Genomic DNA, 27,538 nt, shown 5'->3' with positions numbered 1-27,538 from the left:
TGCTGCCCCTGCCCCGAGCACCAACTCTGCAGCTCCCATTGGCCAGGAACTGTAGCCAATGGGAGCTCTGGGGGCAGCGCCTGCAGACAGCAGCACATGGAGATCCCCTGGCCCCACTCATCTAGGAGCTGCTGCCAGAGGGTTGTGTGTACCGGTCACTTTGGGAGCTGCACCACCCACCCACCCCCAGCGCAGAGCCCACACCCAAATTTCCTCCCAGTGCTTTGCTTGTCTTCCTTTCACCAGAACCATCCTTCTTCTCCTGGGCTGCAAGTAGCCACCCCTAGGAAGACAAGAGGCAGGCACAGGATTCTGCCAGGTAAGTGTCTCCCAGCACCGCGATGGACGGTGCGATGAAGGTAAGTCTTCCTGAGGCACAATGAACTGCAACGCAGCGAACCACTGGCCAGACGGTCGGGGCGAAGGGCGTTCACTGGAGGTACAAGCTTGTGAGTGACTCCTGAGCACAGGGCCCCTTCCCGTTTTAAGGACCTGCTCCTCATGGCCTGCGACTGGAGATGACTTGGCTGCATCTGGTGGGTCACACTCCACCTCAGCCAGTGTCCATGCTCTGGGTGTGTGATCGCTGCCTAATGAGAGTCCCAGACACCTTGTCTATCTAGCAGCTCTTCTGATCTTCCAGCTGTTCAACCAGCCCCTTCATCCCACAAGCATGGCAGGAGGGAGCGGGAGGGGGAGGGAGAAAGCCACTTCACAGGCATTCAGAGAGGCAGAGGAGACAAAAATGGGAATGGGGGAAGTATAACAGACCTATTGAGCATAGAAATCACTGCTGCTCCTACAACAGCAGGGACAGGCCACTAGGAGCTGGGAAAAATTAAGCTACCATGTTTCGAACCAGGGACCTTTTGCGTGTTAGGCAAATGTGATAACCACTACACTACAGAAACTCTGTTACAAGGCTCTGCCCTTCCCTTCATAAGAACAGAAGAATGGCCAGACTGGGTCAGACCAAAGGTCCATCCAACCTCATATCCTATCAGTCAACAGTGGCCAATGCCAGGTGCCCCAGAGGGACTGAACCTAACAGGTAATGATCAAGTGATCTCTCTCCTGCCATCCATCTCCACCCTCTGACAAACAGAGGCTAGGGATACCATTCCTTACCCAGGCTGCCTAATAGCCATTAATGGACTTCACTTCCATTAATTTATCTGCAAAAATAAGAGGAGTACTTGTGGCACCTTAGAGACTAACAAACTTATTTGAGCATAAGCTTTCATGGGCTAAAATCCACTTAATCAGATGCATACAGTGGAAAATACAGCAGGAAGATATATATATACACAGAGAACATGAAAAAAATGGGTGTTGCCATCCACACTATAATGAGAGTGAGCAGTTAAGGTGAGCTATTATCAGCAGGAGAAAAAAACTTGTAGTGATAATCAGGATGGCCCATTTCCAACAGTTGACAAGAAGGTGTGAGTAACAGTAGGGGGACAAATAAACATGGGGAAATAGTTTTACTTTGTGTAATGACCCACCCACTCCCAGTCTTTATTCAAGCCTAATTTAATGGTGTCCAGTTTGCAAATTAATTCCAATTCAGCATCTCTCGTGGGAGTCTGTTGTTGAAGGTTTTTTGTTGTAATATTGCGACTTTTAGGTCTGTAATCGAGTGACCAGGGAGATTGAAGTGTTCTCTGGCTGTGTTTGAATGTTATAATTCTTGATGTCTGATTTGTGTCCATTTATTCTTTTATGTAGAGACTCTCTGGTTTGGCCAATGTACATAGCAGAGGGGCATTGCTGGCACATATCACATTGGTAGATATGCAGGTGAATGAGCCCCTGATGGCATGGCTGATGTGATTAGGTCCTATGATGGTGTCCCCTGAACAGATATGGGGATAGAGTTGGCCATGGGCTTTGTTGCAAGGATAGGTTCCTGGGTTAGTGTTTTTGTTGTGTGGTTGCTGGTAAGTATTTGCTTCAGGTTGGGTGGCTGTCAGTAAGCAAGGACTGACCTGGCTCCCAAGATCTGTGAGCGTGAGGGATTGTCTTTCAGGATGGGTTGTAGATCCTTGATGATTCACTGGAGAGGTTTTAGTTGGGGGCTGAAGGTGACGGCTAGTGGGGTCCTGTTACTTTCTTTGTTGGGCCTGTCCTGTAGTAGGTGACTTCTGGGTACTCTTCTGGCTCTGTCAATCTGCTTCTTCACTTCAGCAGGTGGGTACTGTAGTTGTAAGAACGCTCGATAGAGATCTTGTAGGTGTTTGTCTCTGTCTGAGGGGTTGGAGCAAATGCGGTTGTATCTTAGAGCTTGGCTGTAGACAATGGATTGTGTGATGTGGTCTGGGTGAAAGCTGGAGATGTAGGTAAGTATAGCCTTCAGTATGTTTCCGGTATAGGGTGGTGTTTATGTGACCATCGATTAGCACAGTAGTGTCCAGGAAGTGGATCTCTTGTGTGGATTGGTCCAGGCAGAGGTTGTAGGTGGGATGGAAATTGTTGAAATCATGGTGGAATTCCTCAAGGCTTTTCTTTTCCATGGGACCAGATGATGAAGATGTCATCAGTGTAGCACAAGTAGAGTAGGGGCATTAGGGGACGAGAGCTGAGGAAGCGTTGTTCTAAGTCAGCCATAAAAATGTTGGCATACTGTGGGGCCATGCGAGTACCCATAGCAGTGCTGCTGACTTGAAGGTACACATTGTCCCCAAATGTGAAATAGTTATGGGTGAGGACAAAGTCACAAAGTTCAGCTGTGACATTATCGGGGATACTGTTCCTGACGGCTTGTAGTCCATCTTTGTGTGGAATGATGATGGAGCGTCTACATAGCCAGACAATCCTGCTGTCAGGGTGCCAATGCCTGAGATGATGGGGCGTCCAGGATTTCCAGGTTTATGGATCTTGGGTAGCAGATAGAATAACCCTGGTTGGGGTTCTAGGCTGTCTTATTGCCAAGGGATGGAGAAACTCAGCCAGCCGCAGGGGGTGCATAACACCGCCCTAGTGTGGGGGTGACAGCGCCTCCAAGATCCTGACACCCCTATTGGTTCCACTGCTGGTTGTTTTCCTTTTCCGGTGGGACTTTGGGCAAGTTGCTCCCCCCTCTAGGGCTCCGTCCCCAGCAGGCAAATGGGGATTTAATACCTTCCCGCTATTGGAAAGTGCTGGGAGAATCCCCCAGCCAAAGCTGCTCTGACAGCGCTAAGCAGCATCTGACCATTCAAGGTTGGAGCGCACTGCCCAGGAGGAGTGTTTGGCTCTGGGGTTTCACTTCAGCCCAGTCTAGAGAGAGGGGCCCAGCCATGGGGTTTGGCTCAAGAAGACCAAGTCTCCAATTCGTTAAGGGCGTTTTGAATTCCAGTCCTGAGCTCCAAAGTGCTTCGTCTCATTTGCACATTTTAGAAGCATGATCTCCACTCCATTTTCCAAATCATTCATGAAACTATTGAATAGTACTGGACCCCGGACTGATCCCTGACGGACCCACGAGGTGCCCCCTCTCTGTTGGGCAGCCAACCATGGAGAAGGGCCCTTGGAGTCTGGGCTTTCAACCAGCTCTGCACCCACGTGACACTGATTGCATCTAGACCGCATTTCCCTCGTTTGCTTGTGAAAATGTCCTGCGGGACTGTGTCAAAAGCCTTAGTATTCCCAAGATAGATCCCATCTACTGTTTACCCACCTCCACTAGGCCCGGAACCCTGCCAAAGAAGGAAAGAGGCTGGGTTTGGGATGATTTGTTCTTGACAAATCCATGCTCACTTGTCCTAAGAACCAAATTCTCCTGTAGGTGCTGCTGACAATCTGTTTAAGAATGTATGGCAGTATCTCTCCAGCTATGGAAGTGAGGCTGGCTAGTCTGCACGTCCCAGGTGTCTCTTTGTTCCCCTTTGAAAGATAGGTCCTGTCTTGTTCATGGATGGGAAGATGTTCTTTTTCAGGGATCTCAGACGAGGACTGGGGCACAACACCTGGTTTGTTAAGGCCACAAAAATGGAGGCAGGAACCTCTTCTCTCCTGCTGGCAAAGAACCCCAGGTACCTAAAAGACAGGGACTCACACCCCTGAATGGGCTTTAGAAAAGGCAATGGTTAAAAAGTTTGGCCCCGACCATTTCTTGTTTCCGCAGACTAGACATTTTAGCAAACTTTAGAATTCCTTGGTGTTAAACACCGTGAAATGCCCCTTTCTCCTTCACAGAGGGCTTTAACACCCCTTCTCTCACTCAGGTTCACGACTGCCCAGAGTTTGAGAATTGTCCCTGTTCCCATTGGGCAGATGGGGAGGAGCCTGAGGTATAGAGAAGGGAAGTGACCTGTCACCAGATGGATCAGACTGAACAGGTTTCAGACCTCGAGGAGGCTCTTACCTTCTAAACAGGGACGGCTGTTTTCTAGTAAAATCACTAGAAGGGAAGGAGAAAACTCGAAAGAGGTTCCTCCTGGCGCTCACGTCCGTGAACCCGAATACTCTCTCAGTCCTCAGAGAGAGACCCGGAGAAGGAGACTTGCTGAAGCAAAGCCACAGGGGTCTCTGAGGTTTCCCTGGCCCCTCGCCCCTCTCCTGCCTGGCTGATGTCAGCATCTCTCTGTGAGGTCACCACCTCCCCACTGCCTTTGACCAATAGGCTGAGGTCCTGCCAAAGGCCTTTGTGATGTCACTGTCCCACCCCTCCCTTGCTGGGCTAATGTCCTGCCCCTGGCCAGGCACTTTGCAGGTTTGAGCTACTCCCTGTGGATCACCCCACTCAAGGAGCGTTCGTTCTAGGCAGCAAGCCGGCTAGACAGGGAAACATCAGACGCTGCTCCCAATGCTGCACTCAGTTTTTCAGAAATTAGTCAACTTTATGGCCAGAAGAGACCATTAGAGCATCTAATCTGACCCCCTGCAAATCACAGGCCTCCTGTATGACACAAGCGCTACTTTGGGGGCAAACACATTCCAGAAAGGCATCTAGTCTTCATTAAATGACATCAGGAGATGGAGAATCCATCACTTTCCTTGGTAGCTTGTTCCTGTGGTGAATCATCCTGACTGTTGAATATTTCTGCCTTAGTTGTAATATGAATTTGTCTCTTTTCACCTTCCAGCCATTGGGTCTTGTTATTCCTTTCTCTGCTCAATTAAAGAGCCCTTTAATACCCAATATTTTCTCTCCATTAAGGCACTTCAAGACTTCAATGAAGTCGCCTTTCAATCTTCTTTTGATAAGCTAAGCAGGTTGAGCTCTTTCAATAGCTCACTAGAAGGCATTTTTCTCCAGCCCTCAGAACATTTGGTGGCTCTTTGCTGCCCCAGCTCCAATTTCACAACATCTTTTTCACATGAGGACACCAAAACTGGAGGCAGTATTCCAGTATCACTCTCACTGATGCCATGTCACCTCCTGTGACGTTATTGACATAATCTGTAACCGTATAGATCACCGTTGCGACCACTGTTCTATTTGTAGCCACTATTGTAGAAAGGTTGTCGCGTAAGGGGTCTATGGAGAGGTCCTGATTGAATGATTATAATTATGCTATTTCTAGATGTGTATCATTTTTATAGTTGACGTTATGAATTCCTGCCCATTTCCCCACTGGCTGGAGCATGGCTAGAGTGTGTCTGTGGTTAATGATGTTGCTGTAGATTGTTCGTTTCCTGCCTTGGCAATTCAGATAGTGCCTGTTCCCAACATATCTCCAGCACATCATCAGTTCCAATAACAAGGGCAGCTTTTCTCTGGGGCACTGAGATTTTTTTGGGAGATGGTGGCTCCTTTCTTTCCTCACCTTGGAGTAAACTCAGCTTTTTATTCCATGGTTCATGTTTTATGGAATAACAACATCAGCATGAAGAAAGAGGAGAGGGAATATCTCACTGCCAGGGCTGAAGGTGGCCACGTCTCCTCTGTTTGACCGTTGCCATTGCAGGAGAGAAGGTGTCAATGGAATCGAATGCCCTGGCTCAGACAAGAGACACAGGGAGGTTTTGCTGTTCATGGATCCATGCAAAGGACATTGTGTCTCTGTGTGAAAATAGGGAGGGAAATGAAACACCCACCTGGTGGTGCCCAAGGCGGAAGGGACCCGTATCGGATTAGAACAGGACACGTTCTCAAGCAGCATGTTTCTTACTCTGCCCATCTGTCAGGTTTGATGATTATCGATGGAAATATTTTGCCATTGGGTCCTGTGTTTACACAGACATCGACATTTACCAACAAACACGTAATTCTCCCCGTCCTGCCTAGCCTGCCGGGGGGGAGTGTAGAAGGACAGAGTCACTCTGCCCAGTGCCCGTGCCAGGCCTGGGCTCTCCATGCTGCCCACTTCCCACAACGCTGGGATCCTTCCCTGACCTCCCACAGACCTCTGCCCCCCACCCCCACTGCTGGGCTCCCCTCCCCACACTGTCCAACTCCCCTGCTTCCAGGATCCCTCCCCTCTGCCCTCCTCCCCGCTGAGCAAAAACTTGACATTATTCCAGGGCCGCCCACAGGATTCAGGGGGCCTGGGGGCAAAACAATTTTGGGGGCCCCTTCCAGACAAAAAAGTTGCAATGCTGTAGAATACTGGATTCCCGTGGGCAGCGGCGTAGCCAGGGTCTCACATGAGGGGAAGCGAACACATAAAAAAAAGGCACCACCCAACATATCAAATTACTAATTACATCCGCTCCCTCCCACTTCCTGCCCCCTTCAGAACCCCCAACACCCCCCCACTCCTTGTCCCCTGACTGCCCCCTCCTGGGACCCCGGTCCCTGACTGCCCCCTAGAACCCTACCTGTCCCCTGACTGCCCCGACCCTTATCCACACCCCTGCCCCCAGACAGACTGCCAGGACTCCCACATCTATCCAACCACTTCCCGCCCCCTGACAGGACCCCCAATATACACCAAGACACACCCCGTAATCCAAAGTGTGTGTGGGGGGGGGGGACGAGGGACCACGCACCGCTCCTGCCATTGAGGGTACATGGGCAGCTGCTTCTGCCCTAGCACCTGGCTCTAGTGTGTAGCCAGAAGCCCTGGCGAGCAGGCAGAGGGATCCTGCTAGCAAAGGGAGCGTTTGATTTTAGAGTCTGATCCAAACAGACCCAGCAGAGAACTCAACAATAGCCCTGCCTCTGCCATCCCAGCACAGAGCCCATAAACAAGAGAGGCAGAGACGTGCTTGATACAGTGCATGGGATGGAGAGGGAGCACAGACCAGGGACGGGGCATGGAGAAAAACCAGAGAGGGAGAGAAGGAGAAAGTGAGGAAGGAGGAGAAGCCAGGACTGTGTCTCTGGAGGGAAGGTGCGTTTGGATGCAGCATGTTAATGAGCCCCTTGCAAACACAAGGGCAAGAAGCAGGGAAGGGATTGCAGAGGACAAGCCGGGCTACTCACTCAGTCTCCCCTGTGGCATTGGGTAGCAGGGCCCAGGAAATGAAAATCTCTTAACCACACAGAATTGTTAACTGCTCCCAAATCCTTTTGTGCCACGGCTGCAAGCTTAGAAGAGCTTAAGCTGTGAGCTGCATGGACGGCCTCAAGAAACCTCTCTTGTGCGGCGCCTCAAGCAGGTTTGCATTGTGTGACCCCGATGAAAAGCCCAGCAGAGAAAGCTTGCAACTGTCCCAGCTCTTTCAGCAGCGTTTAGGGCCTTTAAATCACTCAGGCTGCATCTTCCAACTAAAATGCATTAACAATACAGCTCAGGCAAGCGGGCCGGGGGCCGTGCAGGCTGCCCGGGCCAGCTGATAGCACTTCCCGCTGACGGCTGCTTTTCTAAACTTGTGTTTTGCTGTTGGACAGAGGCCCAGACTTCCTCCCATCTAACCCCCCCTGCTCCCTGACTGCCCCAGCCCCCAGAAAGTCCCCCCCCGAACCACCCAACACTCCCCCTGCTCCCTGACTGCCCCCCAGGACTCCTCTTACCACCCGGCAGCTCGAGCCGCTGGCTGCCTCTGGAGCCAAAGTGAAACACGTGCCAGCACACAGCCCCTCCCCCGCAGCGTGCTGAGGCAGCGTGTGTGTGTGTGCAAGGGGGGGTCTGGCTGCTGGAGGCCCAATGGGAGCAGCTCAATCAGGCCCCGGCGGCCAATCAGCAGTGCCGCACTCTGCGGGGGGGGGGGGAGAAATCCAGATCTTTCCACCTTATTCCAAATTCCTACTAAGGCGCCACTTCGGGGGAATGTGCTCAGTGGGGGAGTGGCAGCCCCCCTGCTCCCCCCAGCTACGCTCCTGCTTGTGGGGGCCCCTGCAAGACCCAGGGCCTTGGGCAAATTGCCCCCCTTGCCCCTGCCTCCGGGCGGCCCTGCTAGCAGCTCTTCTGGGAGCGCAGGGGAAGAATGACTCCCCCTTCTCTAGCTTCTCCCCGTGGGGCTCTGGGGAGCAGGGAGGGTTGGGTGATAAATTCCATCCAACTCCCCCTTTGATCCAAGCCGAGGGGCATCTCAGCCTCCACGATCCCCTTGGCAGGGCCAAACAAGGGATTTTTTCCACTGCCCAGGAGACCCAGCCAGGGACTCAAGGCCGCCCCAGACTTTCCCTTTCTCCCTTCTGGGAAATCAAGTTCAAGTTCTACAAGGAGCTAAAGAAGCCTCAAACCTGCATCTGAATTAATGTCACATTTCTCACTGCCCGACACAAACAAATGTCATTTCAATCCCAGGTGAGTCCACTTCAGTCATTCCTCAGCCCCATTCCTTCCCCCTCCTGCCTTAGCTTAGGGCATTGCACCACCCTGTGGCCGTTTCATGTCCCTCCTCCGTTTCACACAGAGACACAATTTCCTTTGCATGGATCCATGAACAGCAAAACCTCCCTGTGTCTCTTGTCTGAGCCAGGGCATTCAATTGTATTGACACCTTCTCTCCTGCAATGGCAACGGTCAGACAGAGGGGACGTGGCCACCTTCAGCCCTGGCAGTGAGATATTCACTCTCCTCTTTCTTCAGGCTGATGTTGTTATTCCATAAAGCATGAACCATGGAATAAAAAGCTGAGTTTACTCCAGGGTGAGGAAAGAAAGGAGCCACCAACTTCCCAAAAAATCTCAGTGCCCCAGAGAAAAGCTGCCCCTGTTATTAGAACTAATGATGTGCTGGAGATATGTTGGGAAAAGGAACTGTCTGAATTGCCAAGGCAGGAAACGAACAATCTACAGCAACATCATTAACCACAGACACACTCTAGCCATGCTCCAGCCAGTGGGGAAATGGGCAGGAATTCATAACGTCAACTGTAAAAATGATACACATCTAGAAATAGCATAATTATAATCAGCCAATCAGGACATCTCCATAGACCCCTTACGCGACAACCTTTCTACAATATTGGCTACAAATAGAACAGTGGTCACAACGGTGATCTATACAGTACAGATTATGTCAATAACGTCACAGGAGGTGACACGGCATCAGTGAGACTGATACTGGAATACTGCCTCCAGTTTTGGTGTCCTCATTTGAAAAAGATGTTGTGAAATTGGAGCTGGGGCAGCAAAGAGCCACCAAATGTTCTGAGGGTTGGAGAAAAATGCCTTCTAGTGAGCTACTGAAAGAGCTCAACCTGTTTAGCTGATCAAAAGAAGATTGAAAGGTGACTTCATTGAAGTGTTGAAGTGCCTTAATGGAGAGAAAGGATTGGGTATTAAAGGGCTCTTGAATGGAGCAGAGAAAGGCATAACAAGACCCAATGGCTGGAAGGTGAAAAGAGACAAATTCATATTACAAATAAGGCACAAATATTCAACAGCGAGGATGATTCACCACAGAAACAAGCTACCAAGGAAAGTGGTGGATTCTCCATCTCTTGATGTCATTTCATGAAGACTAGATGCCTTTCTGGAATGTGTTTGCCCCCAAAGTAGCTATGGTGTCCTACAGGAGGCCTGTGATACGCAGGGGGTCAGATTAGATGCTCTAATGGTCTCTTCTGGTCATAAAGTCGACTCATTTCTGACAAACTGAGTGTAGCTTTGGGAGCAGCATCTGATGTTTCCCTGTCTAGCCGGCTTGCTGCCTAGAACGAACGCTCCTTGAGTGGGGTGATCCACAGGGAGTAGCTCAAACCTCCAAAGTGCCTGGCCAGGGGCAGGACATTGGCACAGCAAGGGAGGGGTGTGGCAGTGACATCACAAAGGTCTTTTGCAGGACCTCAGCCTATTGGTCCAAGGTGGTGGGGAGGTGGTGACCTCACAGAGAGATGCTGACATCAGCCAGGCAGGAGAGGGGCGAGGGGCCAGGGAAACCTCAGAGACCCCTGTGGCTTTGCTTCAGCAAGTCTCCTTCTCCAGGTCTCTCTCTGAGGACTGAGAGAGTATTCGGGTTCACGGACGTGAGTGCCAGGAGGAACCTCTTTCGAGTTTTCTCCTTCCCCTTTTAGTGATTTTACTAGAAAACAGCCGTCCCTGTTTAGAAGGTAAGAGCCTCCTCGAGGTCTGAAACCTGTTCAGTCTGATCCATCTGGTGACAGGTCACTTCTCTTCTCTATACCTCAGGCTCCTCCCCATCTGCCCAATGGGAACAGGGACAATTCTCGAACTCTGGGCAGTCGTGAGCCTGAGTGAGAGAAGGGGCGATAAAGCCCTCTGTGACGGAGAAAGGGGAGTTTCACGGTGTTTAGCACCAAGGAATTCTAAAGTTTGCTAAAATGTCTAGTCTGCGGAAACAAGAAATGGTCGGGGCCAAACTTTTTAACCATTGCCTTTTCTAAAGCCCATTCAGGGATGTGAGTCTCTGTCTTTTAGGTACCTGGGGTTCTTTGCCAGCAGGAGAGAAGAGGTTCCTGACTCCATTTTTGTGGCCTTAACAAACCAGGTGTTGTGCCCCAGTTCTCATCTGAGATCCCTGAAAAAGAACATCTTCCCATCCATGAACAAGACAGGACCTATCTTTCAAAGGGAAACAAAGAGACCCCTGGGCCTTACAGACTAGCCAGCCTCACTTCCATAGCTGGAGAGATACTGCAATACATTCTTAAACACTCAGTTTGTCAGCAGCACCTACAGGATAATTTGATTCTTAGGACGAGGGATCATGGATTTGTCAAGAACAAATCATTCCAAACCCAGCCTCTTTCCTTCTTTGGCAGGGTTCTGGGCCTAGTGGAAGTGGGTAAACAGTAGGAATGATGATTTGGAAAATGGAGTGGAGAGTATCGTTCTAAAATGTGCAGCTGACACCAAGCACTTTGGAGCTCAGGACTGGAATTCAAAACGCCCTTAACAAATTGGAGACTTGGTCTTCTTGAGCCAAACCCCATGGCTGGGCCCCTCTCTCTAGACTGGGCTGAAGTGAAACCCCAGAGCCAGACTCTCCTCCTCCTGGGCAGTGCGCTCTGACCTTGAATGGTCAGATGCTGCTTAGCTCTGTCAGAGCAGCTTTGGCTGGGGGATTCTCCCAGCACTTTCCAATAGCGGGAAGGTACGAAATCCCCATTTGCCTGCTGGGGACGGAGCCCTAGAGGTGGGAGCAACTTGCCCAAAGTCCCACCGGAAAAGGAAAACAACCAGCAGTGGAACCAATAGGAAACCCAGCAATGGAACTCAGGAGTCCTGGGGGTTTGCTAGGGTGACCAGATGTCCCAATTTTATAGGGACAGTCCCAATTTTGGGGTCTTTTTCTTATCTAGGATCCTATTACCCCCCCACTCCCTGTCCCGTATTTCCACACTTGCTGTCTGGTCACCCTCGGGTGTGCACATGTGTGGGTCCCAGCTGCTCCCTGCCCCCCTCATTGAAGCAGGTGTGCAGGGTTACTGCCCTGGGAACTGCAGGGCACCAGTGGCCATAGGGATGGCTGGAGGCAGAGCAGAGGCTGATTGGAGGTAGGGTCTGGATGCAGGCAGGGCAAGGGGTGTGGGGCTGGCTGGAGAGAGGGGCTGGCTCCAGGCAGGGCAGGGAGGATGTGGCTGGTGCGGGCAGGGCAGAGAGTGCAGGGCTAGCTGCAGACGGGCTGGCTGGAGGCAGGGCAGGGCGGGTGCAGCAGGGGTTGGCTGGAGCCAGGGCATGCGGGGCTGGCTGGAGACAGGGGCGGGCTGCAGGGAGGGCAGGGGGTGGAGGCTGCAGGGAGGGCAGGGGCTGGCTGCAGGGAGGGCAGGGGGTGGAGGGCTCGCTGAAAATGCAGAGAGGTATTTTAAGGTGAAGATAACACCATGGTTACCAGGTGACTGGCACATCCTAGGTTAAAGCAAGGAAGGGACCTGGAGTTAATAGTCTGAAGTATTTGTGTTACCAACCCTGTCACTGTCTGACCTCCCTTCAGTGCGGAGCAGGTGTGTACGTTGCTGGGTGGAACGCACAGACTCCTGCAGAGCAGGGGCAACTGTTTCCATGGCAGAGAGCCTGGCCCTTAGGAGACTTTCTACACTTGCTGTTTTGAAGCAATTCAGGAAAATAATGGTGGAGCTACAATGTCTGGTCCAAAATTTCAGCCCCCCCCCCGGTGCAAAAAACGCTATTTTAGGATCTAAACAGGAGGCTTCCAGCGCTAGGACACCTGACCAGAGAGCTCAGTGGGGGCGTAACAGCTGCTGACTCTGAGGGTCCTGGGCTAAATCCACTTGCAGGTGGAGGCGTTTCGATTTATTTGATCGATAATGAGGAAGGTGAAGATTTAATCACAGGTATTTTTAGTAAATGTCATGGACAGATCACGGGCAAAAACCAAAAGCTCATTGCCCATGACCCGGCCATGACTTATACCATAAATACCCCTCACTGAATCTTGGGGAGGGAGGCCCAGGGGGTCCGTGGCACCAGCTGTGGGCGCAGGGAGTCCAGAGGCCCGTGGCACCATGTGCTGAGGGAGAAGCCCCGGGGACCCACTGCCACTCCAGAGACTGCCAGGTGAGGGGAGCCCCAGAGGCCAGCCCTGCTCCGGCCACCTCGGGACAGGTGCCAGGAGCCACTGAGCTGTGGCTGCTGCTGCCACCCTTGGAACCACTGCTCAGGCTGCCCCCAGGCCAGCTGCTGGGGCAGCCACGGAGTCAGCCGCAGTGGCCACTGCAGAAGCCACAGAATCTATGACGTGTGCAGCCTCCGTGACACAGAGGGATCCCTAATAAAGAGACAAACCCCTCCCTGCTGTGACTGCAGTTCCTGGAAGGAAAGAGAAGAACAGAAAGTGAAGAGAGAAGGAAAGAGAGAGATTCCCTGTCACCTCTCTCCCCTGCTCCCTCCCCCTTGTATTCTGTAACCCCATCTCACTGGGTTCCCTGTGCTGGTGCCATGGGGGTGACACTAGAGTTCTGGGGATTTGGGGGGAGGGGAAGGGGGCTCGGGCTCTTCACTTCTCAGCATTTCACACAAATTTGTCTTTGGGCTGAAATTTCTCCTGTGGGGCCTCTCAGTCAGAGCTGTACCCCACCCCCTTCAGTGGGGGTGTGTGTAAATTGCAGAATAGGCAGAGAAGTCGCCCATAAAGGCTCATATTGATCTGGCGACTGGTTCTGACCGGGGTCCCACGTCCTCTGACACAGGCTCATGTGCTGAACATGGGAGCTCTGGCTTGTCCTAAATGCTGTAGCCTGAGAGTTCCTGGGAAAGGGCAGGGGAGAGGGAGCAAGAGGAGAAAGGCAGAGACATTGGACAATAAATGATTGAAGCAGAACAGGTGTCCCAACTCCATCTTGCTCATCACAGGTGTTCAGAGAGACAGGCAGCTGCAGGTTTTCCAGTGTCAAGTCTGAACTTTGATTCTAACAATGTGCGTTGAACTATCAAGGGGATCTCCACATACCTGAGCTCTTCCCTCTCCCCTTTTTTGTATTAATTTTTATTTTGACGTATTTGGCTTAACCGTGATCATCCCTTTCCCCCAGCTGTATTGCAACTTAGGGTTTATGTTTATTTTGCCTCCCTTTTGTTCATGTCATTATAATTCTAACAGCAAAGGAATCTGCAGGAGCAAAAACTGACTCAAAACTTCATTTCCCCATCATGCCGGAACATCCTACAAACAGCTCAAATCATAACACGCAAGGCCAGGGGATGGGAGATGCAGGTTTCCAAGGGTTCTGTCTTTCTCAGATGACACATTCCAGCCCCTTGTGTGCCTCCATCCTGTATGACCTGCTGGACTTTGACACATTTATTGTCTCATTCTATAGATAATGTGATTGTAACACAATGTGACTGAAATTAAACCACTTCCAGATGAGGAAACAACAGGAGAGAAAAGCCACTATTGCATTGGCCGGGAATCAAACCCAGATCAAGTGCTTGGAAGACACCTACACACACCACTATACCACCAATGCATTTGGCAGGAGTAGCTTTCCTGCAGGCTACGTGTGCTGGCAGAGGGAGTGACACATGACCACAGAGTTAGTGAGCAGGGTGGATGGGCTGGAAGCTGCCTGACAGCTGGGAGCAGAGTTAGGATCCCAGAGTTAGGATCCCAGAGTGACTGAAAGGGGGCCAAGGTGAAAACAGAGCTCAGTGGGAGCTGGCCCCACCCCTAGGAGAGGGGAACTGAAACTCAACTTCAAAATCTTCCCTGAGAAGGAAGGGGACAGCTTGTTTTAAAGACCAGGTTTGTGTTTGTTCCTGCTACACACGAAGGGGCTGGGTAGTGCTGATTCCAGCCCCCAGACTCTGGGAGGATAACGAACAATTCAGGCTGCCAGTGACCTGCAGGAGGGAGATGATCTTTTGACAGTGACGGACGCCTCATCCTAAAGGCCTTTGTCTGCCCCCTTCCAGTGACTGTTTGGTACTGGAATGCAGCCCCCACTCCTGGGTCTCTCCTGGGGAAATACTGTTTCTGTGCAAAACACCAAAGCTTTTAACAGAAAGGAAGAAAAGGAAATGGCCACACGATGGGACTAGGACATAAGGAATGAAACACAAGATCCTTCTCCATGTGCATTGACTTTTAACCTTGTTTCTGGTGGTGGTGTATCCATGTTGGTCCCAGGGGTCCTCTGGGGCGCCGGGCATTGGCCACTTTCGGGATAGTGGGCTAGATGAACTGGTCTGACGCAGTGTGGCTGTTCTTATGTTCTAACTGCTGGTTATGGAAGAGACGACCTTCCAGGCTACACAGAACTGAAGAAGTGTGTGGGGTTATCTCCACAGCTTGTCTCTTTCACCAACAGAGGTTGGTCCTCTGCAAGCTCTTACCCTCACCCGCCTTGTCTCTCTTGGACTGTGAAAAGTGCTTTCTCTCCACTCCTCTTGCAGAGAAGTTAAATTTCCCTTTGGGCAACTATCAGGCTGAAGCAACTGTATTGACTGTGACACTAGAATTGAAGATTTAATATTATAAATAAATGAGTCTAAACCTGAGGTTCTGGTTTTCACATTGGTTTTTCTAACTCCGTTCACAATTCTCTTCTAGAAAGGCCTCCAGGACGCCTGCCCAGCCCAGCAAAAGTGGCCAAGAGAAAGCCCACACTGCTGCTCTTTCAGGTAGTTGAAGGCTATCAAACCCCCCTCACTCAGTCAGTCCTCAGTCTGTAGCAGTGCCTGGGATTCTTCCATCCTAAGTGCAGGACTCTGCACTTCTTGTTGAATCTCCTCAGATTTCTTTTGGCCCAATCCTGCAATTTGTCTAGGTCACTCTGGACCGAAACCCTGTCCTCCAGTGCTTGGATTCTTTACATGCTTTCACAGAGCAAAGAGCACATGTTCCATGATTTCATAGGGCAGAGTTTTGTGCTATCGGGAGCTTTCCCTGTGTGAATTTGACAGGTGGATCAACATAGAGACACATTGTGACCCTTCTCAGGGTGCTGAGGACTGTGAGTCTCCTTGTTGCCACCTGCCACAAGGAAGAGGGAATTTTGCATTTGGCAGCTGGATGTTAGTGACCAAACTGACCCAGCCTGCTGGAACTCAAGGACCCTCCTCTGAGCTACAGCAGCCACCTTAACCCTTGAGTTCCTTCAATGTGTCCCCCTCTGGGGTCCAGCCCAGATCATCAGATACTCGGTGAAATCCCAGATCCTCTCTTCCCCAAGTATCCCAGGTTACTAGTTGTTACTGTGGACCATTGCTACTGTATCTCACACAGCACCTGAGTACAGTTATCGAACAAGCAAAAAATTTATTTCACAACGGATAGAGATTTAAACAGACAAACGTGAGTGATGGAAACCAACTGTTACCAACTAAACAAAGGCAGAAAATGATAGAATAGAAAGGCCAGCACAATTTCTCAGTCTTTGGATTGATGGGTACTAGAGCTGTAGCAACAGTTGAGGAACCAGGGTAAATTAAATCAAATTAACTTTTCAAGATTAGCCATCATTTCCTGTACGACTAACAAAACACAAAAACAAGACAACTTTCAGTTTTTCAAAATAATTCAGATTATCACACAGTCTCTTACTCTTTAACCAATAACGTCACCTATAATTTCATTTTAATTGGTAACAATAACATCTTCAAAGATCACAAATTCTTGTCATATATGTTAGTTTTCTTTTAATCCCCATTGCCAACAACTGAACCCTGGTTCTTATTGTGGTTTGTCCCAACGTAGGTCCCAACCACTTCTGTGAGTTCATATATCTCAGGATCTTCAGCCATATGTGTTGGTAGAAGGGGTCCTCTATGTCGGAATGTTTGCATCATGGAGAAAAATACCTCTCTTTTCACACTTTTTAATCTTTCAAAGTAGGAGGAGGTAGAGAAGTAATGTAGATGCATAACACACAAGAGAAAACTAAGGCCTGGTCTACACTAAAGACATTTATTGGGATAACTATATTGCTTAGGGGTGTGAAAAATCCACACAGCTGAGCAACGTAGTTACACAGCCCTAACCCTCTGTGTAGATAGTGCTACATGAGCGGGAGAGCTTCTCCTGCCAACATAGCCACCGCTGCTTGCGGGGGCTGGACTAATCAAGTCTGATGGGAAAAATCTCTCCCATTGGCTTAGAGCATCTGTTATAGCAGTGCTACAGCAGCACAGCTACATTGGTGCAGCTGTGCCAACATCAGCTTAATTGTGTAGCCACAGCATCAGACACAAAACCATAGAATCAGGACTCAACATGCGTGTATCTGGAAGTCTGAAATTGGAGGCTGACAAATACGTTGCCTCATTGGTTACCATCATTTCTACAGCCTGAAAGTCCTTGTTACCCAACCAGGCAGCCAGTTTGGGATCACAGGGAAGGACTGTCCTATGAAGCACTCTCTCTTTGCATCAAAATAGTGAAGGATGACTGTTCTCAATCTAACCCTGGCATACTTTGGAAGTGTAATCAGTGACACTGAACTAGGAAGTGGAATTGTACAAACAATTTTCCTTGGGTCACTATAGCTTCCTTTACTGGGGTGGAAACCAAGAACTGGGTGTGGACTCTTTCAACTTCAGCTCTTTCTAAATTCTTGGTCTTGGATAGGGTAAATTTACAGTTCTCTGAAGTAGAATCCTTTACAAAACCACTTAAAATCTCAGCAGTGTCAATGAGGAATGGCTTCATGAAACATGCCCAGCTTTTCTTTAATTCAGTGGCATAGGTCCAGGGAAGGGACTGGATACAGGCCTGGGATCAGAATCTTTGTTAGTTACCAGAGCTGGAGATTCTATTCAAACATGACTATTTTTCTGAAGCTATTACATTTTCAACACTGGTTTCATTTTATACACATCTTTAGCGCCTACAAAGGATAAATTTGACAAAAACTCCGCTTCTATTTCCTCAACATCTGTGTCATGAAATGCTGCATTTCCCAAAGCATAGGATTAGCTAGGAGAGATCTTCTGTAGGGACTAGGTTACAAATGCTTTGGGAACCAAACACATGGGCATTTTGCCTAGTTCAAAACCGCTTACCATGGAATTCTCTTCTCAGATCATCGGAGACAATATTGCCTTAAACAACTGAAATACACTGTGATCAGATGCACTTCCTTCAGTTAGTTGGGGTTCTGCTGTTGTTCACCATTTCTGAGTGGAGATTTTAAATCACTGCTGTTTCTTTGTTAGCCTGTCCAGTAAATTAGAGAGTTCTCTCCTGTTGATAGAACTGCACTTCAGCTTTCTCCATGTCATCATGGAGGGATGGGGAAAAAGCAAAGCTGAAATCATAAATGAGGCCTTTAGCAAAGGGTCATTGTCTTAAATTCTTCACTAAATCTGAGCTACATCCTACCAAACTGAACTAATATCCAATTGGGTGACCAAACAGCCTTCAGGAAAGATAGAAACCCACATCACAGAGAGAGAATACATGACAAAGAAAGTGTCAAGTGAAATTCCAGAGCAGGTTACATCTGATTATTCAGAATCGGGACAAGAGAGTCTCCCATCACATTGTCCTCTGATCCATTCAAACCTGCTTCCCTCATCCCTGTCTCCATAGTCAGTTATGTTATTTACAAATTTTTTAGTATCGTAGCATCCCCATAATGAGGGAAAAACAGACCTCCTGCCAGAAGTGGCTTTACAATAGATGGAACCTGGAATTTAAACTCTGAATGATCACACTGTATTTGGGATCCATTTGAATTCCCCTCCCAGGACTTTGACACTTTCATCTCCAGTCATAGCGACTCTGATATAGGATTAAAGAAGTCAAAACATCATCTGCAAGCACATGACACTTATGAAGTGGATGGATAGAATGTGATGAAGATAAACTCTGCCTGGCTCAGGCAAAAGGTAACAGATCTGCAGTGATGGGGAAGGAGGAAATCTCTGAGTCACCCCATCTCCTTCCAGTGTCACAGAAGCTGTAATTATACTTTTTTCCTGCCCCTGCTCCTCTTCGTTTACATATAATTTGAAAAATTCCCACTATAACTGCTCTTCAGCACAACCCAGAGCAATGTGAGAACAACTGGTAAGGATATAATCTGTATCACTGGTGACTCTAACAATAACTTTGCAATAGGAGGAATGGTATAAACGTGACGCTCCCTGGTTCCTGATAGGAAGGGCACACTCCAGTTACTTGTGGGACAATAGAAAGAACAAATAGGTCCATCTCAAAAGAGGGCGAACTGCGAAAGGCAAAAATGGGCCACTCATCTGGACAAGCTGAGGGATAACGGTGCTGCAAACAGTTCAAAGAGCTTTAAAAGTTACTATGTGGGAATCAGGAAAAGTATTAAAGAAAAGGAAGTCTTGATAGCCCTAGAGATTTTTACAATGTTGATCTCCCTTGCAGATTCTCTGATGGTTAACATGGGCTGAATGCCAAGAGAAGGTTTTCCCACACTCACTGCATTCATAGGGCCTCTCCCCTGTGTGGATTCTCTGATGCCTGGAAAGGGCTGAACTTTTAGTGAAGCATTTTCCACACACACAGCATTTATAGGGCCTCTCCCCTGTGTGGATTCTCTGATGGGTAATAAGGTGTGGGCGGTGATTGAAGGTTTTCCCGCACTCTCTGCATTCATAGGGCCTCTCCCCTGTGTGGATTCTCTGATGAAGAGAAAGGGCTGAACTTTGAGTGAACGTTTTCCCACACTCACTGCATACATAGGGCCTGTCCCCTGTGTGGATTGTTTGATGACTAATAAGGTGCGAGCTGCGACTGAAGGTTTTACAACACTCACGGCATTCGTAGGGTCTTTCCCCTGTGTGGATTCTCCGATGTCTAGAAAGGCCTGATTTGTAAGTGAAGGTTTTCCCACACTCACGGCATTCAAAGGGCCTCTCCCCTGTGTGGATTCTCTGATGTTGAGAAAAGGCTGATATTTGAGTGAAGGTTTTCCCACACTCTCTGCATTCATAGGGCCTGTCCCCTGTGTGGATTCTCTGATGTTGAGAAAGGGCTGATATTTGAGTGAAGGTTTTCCCACACTCTCTGCATTCGTAGGGCCTGTCCCCTGTGTGGATTCTCTGATGTCTAGAAAGGCCTGATCTGCGATTGAAGGTTTTCCCACACTCACTGCATTCATAGGGCCTGTCCCCCGTGTGGATTCTCTGATGTCTAGAAAGGCCTGATTTGTAAGTGAAGGTTTTCCCACACTCACGGCATTCGTAGGGCCTCTCCCCTGTGTGGATTCTCTGATGTTGAGAAAGGTTTGAGCTGCTAGTGAAGCATTTTCCACATTCACTGCATTCGTAGGGCCTGTCCCCTGTGTGGATTGTTTGATGCCTAATAAGGTCCGAACTGCGATTGAAGGTTTTCCCACACTCACTGCATTTGTAGGGCCTCTCCCCTGTGTGGATTCTCTGATGTACAGAAAGGTCTGAACTCTCAGTGAAGCATTTTCCACACTCACAGCATTTATAGGGCCTATCCCCTGTGTGGATTTTCTGATGGGCAATAAGGTGTGAGCTGCGATTGAAGGTTTTCCCGCACTCACTGCATTTGTAGGGTCTCTCCCCTGTGTGGATTCTCAGATGAACAGAAAGGTTTGATCCGTGAATGAAGTTTTTCCCACACTCAGGGCATGTATTTTTTCTCTTTCGCCTAAGGATTTCCTGTTGTGTTGTGGTTTCCATGAGGACCTTCTGCGTTCCCCAAGAGAAAATAAATTTATCCAATTTCTCTCCTGGCTGGTTTCCTTGCTCTGTTTCTGGTCTGTGCTGAATCTCCCAGGAGTTTCCCTGCTCATGACTCCTGGACACATTCCTTTTCGATCTTTGCGATAATGCTCTGTTTTTACCCACTGGCTCGACATTTTCAGGCTGAAAATTCTGCTCCTCTTTCTCACATGCCATTGCATCACCTGCTGTGACAGAGACAGAAACCTCAAACAGGGATGGAAAGGGGAAGACCAAACAAAAACAAGTGCTGAAGACAGGTCAAATAAAAATCAGGAGTTGAACTCCCCCAAACTCTTCCCCCAAATAGGAGAGAGGAGGGGGATGAATTCAGCCTTCACATCCCATCCAAATACGCAGGGGGAAGGGAGGAAGCTACTGCCTGGTGTCTGCTAGGATCTATAGGAAGCCATGAGCTATAGTTACCCTGAGGATACGACTCCTGCTAGGGATAATAATGAACTGAGAGATCTCCCCAAGGGCTTTGTTGGGCATCCCAGATGTTTCCTTCAGGCACTTACAGATTCTGGGTGGTTTAATGTTTCCTCACCTGTGCAGGGAGCTCTCAGGATCTCTCTTTCCTCTGAACCCTGGAGGTCTGGGACGCATGGCTCTTCCCCTTGTTCCAGCTGGGAGATCGCATCAGGCTGGGTAACAGGAAACCCTGCTCAGATGAAAGAAAACAAAGGAGTTCACTTGATTTCATAAGACTTTATCATAAAAAATATTCTATTAATTTAACTTCAGTGCTTAGTATGACCTGGTAGGCCAGAGGCAGGTCTCACTGAAAATGCCAAGATCAGGGCAGGCTGAAAAAGGGATCACCCACTCGGGTTATCGAGAAGCTGAAAAAAGAAATCACACGGCCCCCTTTATTGCATTCCAGTTCTCTGACTCCTAATCAGCACTTAGGCCCAGTACAGTGAGAGGTTATTTCAAAACTCTGCTCACATAAACAAAATGATCTTCTGACCCCAAAGGTCAGCCACATCACCAGGCCAGTATAGGTTTGGATCTTACCCAAAATACCACACTGCCAGCCAATCCTTAGCATCTAAACTAAAGGTTTAAACGAAAGAAAAGCAGAAAGAAGTTAAATGGGAAAGCAGTCAGATACATTCCAAAATGGATATATTAGGTTCTTAGCAGTATTGGTGAGTTGCTGGCTTGGAAGTCCGTCTGGAACACATCCATAGCTTGGATGGGTCATTCAGTCCTTTGTTCCAGGGTTCAGTTTGTAGAGAAGTTGCTCCAGAGGCACGCAAGGGGATTGAAGACAAAATGGAGATGATGCAGCTGCCCTTTATATTCCTTTTGCTATGTGGCTTGTACTTCCTGTGTCCCAAACACAAGCTTCACAGCATGTGGCATGGAAAAGCCTTGGAGTTCTCATTACACAGGCATACCCCGGCATGTCTTGCTGACGCAATAGGTGTATCCCCTTGGTCCTTTCCATGGGCTCATTGTACAGCTGATGACCCTCAATGGGCCATCAAACAGGCTAGGCAGTGTTGATGCCAATATGTCTGGGGGTGTCACCCAGAAACACTGCACAAGTCTGGAAATACAGATATACCCTACATATCTATAACTCACAATACAAAGGTGATACAGACATAGAAACAAAATGATCATACTTGGAAAATCATAACATTTCCCTGACACCTTAAATGGCATATCTAGCATGATTCATTGCAATTTGATAAGATTATATTATTTTATTATTAATACCAAAGTGTCTCACAATTCCATACAGTGTCACACTTGGTAAACCAGTGAATTCGCAGGACCAGTTCCCCAGGTCCATGAAGATGCCAAACACTGTGCTTATGAGGGATTGAAATACCCACATATCTGCTGGGAACACACACACAGACACTGTGTCAGTCTACACCCTGTGATGGAGCAAGGCCGGATGGCTACAGGAAAGTATTGAGGAGCAGGTATGTTAGCTCCAGGCTAAGCAAATCCCTAGTACCATAGGAACCAAAATGGCAGTTGCTCCAGGCTAATCAAGGCACCTGGGGCCAATTAAGAACTTTCTAGAAGGCACCGGAGAGAGCTACATTGATTGGAGCACCTGCAGCCAATCAGGACAGGCTAATCAAGGCACCTGGTATAAAAAGGGGAGCTCACGCCAGTCTGGGGAGGAGGAGCCAGAGGAAAGAAGTGTGCATGAGGAGCTGGGAGCAAGAGACACAAGGAACTAAGAACTGAGAGGGGGTACTACTGGAGGATTGAGGAAACACCATACAATCAAGCAGCATCAGACACCAAGAGGATCCTGTGGTGAGGATAAAGAAGGTGTTTGAAGGAGGCTATGGGGAAGTAGCCCAGGGAGCTGTAGCGGTCAAGCAGCGGTTACAAGTAGCACTATAGAGACTGCTGCAATTCACAGGGCCCTGGGCTGGAACCCAGAGTAGAGGGCGGGCCTGGGTTCCCCCCTAGCCCCGCTACTTCTAATCAGACATAGGAGGAGTTGATCCAGACTGTGGGTTTCACCCAAGGGGAAAACCACTGAGGGGAAGAAATCCGCCAATAAGCGCAGGACCTACTAGAGGAGAGGAGGAACTTTGCCACAACCCCTATGTTCACTCTTCTAGAAAATTATCAATTTTGTACACAGTATGGCTTGTGAGGTATCATTTGAAAATGCATAATCTACTGAATATTATCCTCCTGTTAAAATGTGTAGTAACACTATCTGTAAAGTTATGAGATTTTACAGTATGAGATTATGGAAAAAGTTACAATTCTGGGGAACACCCACAGACCAGTTCCTCAGAGACAGCAAGGCAAACAGCTGGTCAAACAGCCATTCTCCTGCAGGGGGAAGGTGGGAAGAAGACATTTACATTCCATCATAGGGACCACTTGAAGTTGTTGCGGAAAACAACCACACGATTGATTTTGAATCAGCTCTGCCTGAGGCTCTTTTCTTGGTTAAAAGTGCGCAGGGGGCGACAGCTATTGGAATACTGTCCCCCTGAGCTAAAAATCACACACGCCTTTTAAAGCTTAAAACCACAATCAATTGCACATACGTTGCACGTTAATTTCCTTATTTGGAATATATTGCCAAATATGATGCAGGTCAAAAGCAAACTGAACAATCAGTTTTCCATATTCGGCCTTTCCTGTTATTGTTATTCCTAGTCTAGTTTGTGGTTTGACTTTTCTAACACTTCCATTGTGGTTATGTTTCAAAAGTTCGGTTACTGCAAATCAGTGTGTTTGGGGACTTTCCACTTCACCTACTAGGGCCCTTATGCACACAAAACCATTGTTCCCCAATTTGGGGGATTTAAATTAAAATAAATAATTGGAGATATACCAATCTCCTAGAACTGGAAGGGACCTTGAAAGATCATCGAGTCCAGCCCCCTGGCTTCACTTGTTCCCCAATCTGGGGGATTTTCCATTCCACTCTGCCTTTCTATGCCCTTTACACAGAGAAGCAAGATCAGCTAATACTTCAGGCCTACTAGCTTGACCAAAGCTCCAAAGCTCTTTCTGTAGACTTTCCCTCACAATTCTCATATCTCCGACAGACAGCCTGGCACCATGACTCAGCTGAGAACTGAAGTTGTTTCTAGTACAAAGGACAGAATTATAAAAAGAGGTGAGGAAAATGCTTCAGACTCTCTCTCTCTCTCTCCCCTTTCCCTCTGCTCATGACAACTCCTGAAGAGCTGAACGTGGGAGGAAGGGGTGGGTTAGGCCGAGTCCTGGCTGAAAGGAAAACCAGCATGTCTCAGCACATGGAGAGAGAAACATTTGCTTTGAATCCATTTTAGCTTGTTAACTTAGACGTTAATTTGTGTTTTATCTTTGCATTTCTTTTGTAAACAATTCTGAGCTTTATGCCTCATTATCTGTATCTTAAAATATTTTTTTTGATTGTTAACTATCTTGTTTTATTCTTTATCTAACCAGTGTGTTTGTAATAAAGTGTGTTGGAAACTCCATCTGGGATAACAAGGCTGGCGCATGTCATTTTCCACTGATGAAATGACAGACTTCATATGAGCTTGCGTTGTTCAGGAGTGTGCTGGACATGGAAAGATGCACATTTCTGGGAGAAGTCTGGGAGCAGAGAATTTTCTGGGGTTCTCCTGTGCTGCACTGTAACTTATAAGTCACTGACTAGCAGCACTCGATACTGTGTAGCTGGGAGTGAGTTACATGCTGGAGACTGTGCGTTACCTGCCCAGGAGTGGCTGTTCTCACAGTAGAGCAGTGTAAAAGGCACCCCAGCTTGGGAACTGAGGGGACACAGCTGTTCAACAGTCCAGGTTGCACTGTGGTTAATATCACAGACACTCAATTTCAAAGAGTCCCTAAAACACAGAGAAAGTAAATCCATGTCCCAGAAATCAAAGACTCCAGAGAGAGGGCAAGTCTCCCTGGCACTGCTTCTTGCTGACAGAGAGGTTCAGAGACAGTGAGAGAGTCCTGGGGAAGCTGGGAACAGGAAGCATGGGCCGGTGGGGTTCAGTGGAGAAAGGGAACAGGAAGCGCAGGGATATCACTGAATGCAGGATCTCAGCAGTACTAGATGTCAGGATAACACATATTGCAGCCCATTGGAAAACATAATCCCAGCTATACATACAAAATGATCGGATCTAAATTAGCTGTTTCCACTCAAGAGAGAGATCTTGGAGTCACTGTGGATAGTTCTCTGAAAACATCCACTCAGTGTGCAGCAGCAGTGAAAAAAGCGAACAGAATGTTGGGAATCATTAAGAAATAGATAATAAGACATAAAATATCATATTGCCTCTACACAAATCCATGGTACGCCCACATCTCAAATACTCCGTGCAGATGTGGTCGCCCCATCTCAAAGAAGTTTACTTGAGCAAACAGGAGCTATTTGACACTGCAATACGGCTCCTGTGCGCTGTTCCCAAAGTGTTCTGCAGCAGGGGAGGGTCTCTGGCAGTGTGTGTGTGTCACTGGCATATTGGGGTGATGCTGAAACAGGACAGAGTAGAGGTGGCATTGTGGGGCTGGCATGAACCTTATCTCTTCATTTCCTATTCCAAGAGGACGGGAATCCTTACCCAGCGAGGTCACATTCTCATAGTTCTCCTGCATGACATCCCTGTAGAGGGCTCTCTGAGTGGGGTCCAGCAGAGCCCACTCTTCCCTGGTGAAATACACAGCCACCTCCTCGAAGGTCACCGGCCCCTGAAAGAGCAAGAATTCAACACTCAGTACCTGCTGCCCCACTATTCACGGAACAGCAGCACCAGGTAAATGGAGGCACATGTTAACAGAGTCCCACCCCACCTTGCCTAGAACAGCCAGGCGGCATCAGAGGGTAGAAAGAGAGAACCTTTGTGTCTCCCAGCTGACAGACGGAGGCAGGGTCATCACATTTATCACATACCCACTAGCCAGAGCTTGATACAGGAGATGGGGCTGTCTCTGGACCCTGCTGGTGGCTCCCTGGTAGGAATCCCAACACTCTCCAAATAAAATATATGGAAGAAAGGGGAAGTCAATAGTAAAGACTATAAGTTAGGAGGTCAGATTTGTAGAAAATTGGTAAGGGAAGCTATCAGAAATCAATGAAAAATAAGAAGGAAGTTTTAAAAAGTATATTAAGTACAAAATTAATCCTAACAACGGTAGTGGTCAATTACTAGATAGAAATGGCAGAATTATCAAAAATAATGCAGAAGAGGTAAAAGTGTTCAATAAATATTTCTCTCCTGGATTTGGAGAAAAACAAATGATGTAACTCATATCATAAGATGTTGACGACGACACTTTCCATTACAACAACAACTCATGAGTATGTTAAACAGCAGGTATTACAGTTAGATGTGTTTAAATCAGCAGGTCCAGATAACAAGAGTTTTGAGAGACCCGGTGGAGAAGCGTGGTGGACTGTTAGTGTTGATTTTCATTAGGACTTGGAACACTGAGGAAATTCCATAAGACTGGAATAAAGCTAATGCTGTGCCAATATTTAAAAAGTGTAGAAGAGATGACCCAGCTAATTACAAGAGTGTTAGTCTAAAATCGATACTGGGCAAGAGAATGGAGCAGCCGATACTGGAGTTCATTAATAACCAATTAAAGGAGGGTAATATAATTAGTACCCATTAACAAAGGTTTAGACACAATAGATTGTCAAACTAACTGGATATCCTTACTGGATGAGATCAAAAGTTTTGTTGCAACTAATAGTATTGATGTAATATACCTAGACTTCTGTAAGGCATGTGACTTGGTTCAGCACAACATTTTGACTAGAAAACTAGAAAGATAAAAAATACACAGGGCATATATTAAATAGATTAAAAACTGGGATTGTAAATGGGGAACTATGGTCGAGTGGATTTCTTTCTAGGGGCTTCCCACAAGGACTGGTTCTTATTAATGACCTGGAAGAGAACATAAAATCATCAGTGATAAAGTTTGCAGTTGCCACAAAGATTGGGGGTGGTGGTAACTAATGAAGTGTCAGTAGATTCCGGCTCCAGCACTGGGGAGTCTGGGAAGTTTTCCCAGCCCTGGCTGGGGGGTTATTTCCTGTTCCACAAAGAGGGGAAGTTCCATTCCCAACTCCTGTGCCTTGAAATTAGGCCCTATCTGACACTACACCCCACATTCAGCATAGTGGTAGGAGTATAAAATGATTAGGCCATAATTATTAGGCATTTTGTGCAAGATGCGTCATGTGCAGTGTCATTGGAAAAGTTGTGATTGGCCGAATATAATTATCCTATTTGTGTGCATGGATCATGTTTGTTATCTGAAGTTATGGATATTGACTCTGTATCTGAAGAACAAAACATGTCAAACCAATCTGAGAGCTTTCTTTGATAGGATAACAAGCCTTGTGGATAAGGGAGAAGTGGTGGATGTGGTATACCTAGACTTTAGTAAAGCATTTGATACGGTCTCGCATGATATTCTTATCAATAAACTAGGCAAATACAACTTAGATGGGGCTACTATAAGGTGGGTGCATAACTGGCTCGATAACCGTACTCAGAGTAGTTATTAATGGTTCCCAATCCTGCTGGAAAGGTATAACAAATGGGGTTCCGCAGGGGTCTGTTTTGGGACCGGCTCTGTTCAATATCTTCATCAACCATTTAGATATTGGCA

The 27,538-nt window shown here is 48.0% G+C and overlaps 1 pseudogene; it reads right to left on the bottom strand.

The window, feature by feature from the left end:
• Window positions 1-27,538, bottom strand: part of LOC120381574 — a 158,454-nt pseudogene that overhangs the window by 101,441 nt on the left and 29,475 nt on the right.

Source organism: Mauremys reevesii, linkage group 14, assembly GCF_016161935.1.
Source record: "Mauremys reevesii isolate NIE-2019 linkage group 14, ASM1616193v1, whole genome shotgun sequence".
Classification (NCBI taxonomy): Eukaryota; Metazoa; Chordata; order Testudines; family Geoemydidae; genus Mauremys; species Mauremys reevesii.
This window is presented reverse-complemented; position numbering and strand designations above follow the sequence as displayed.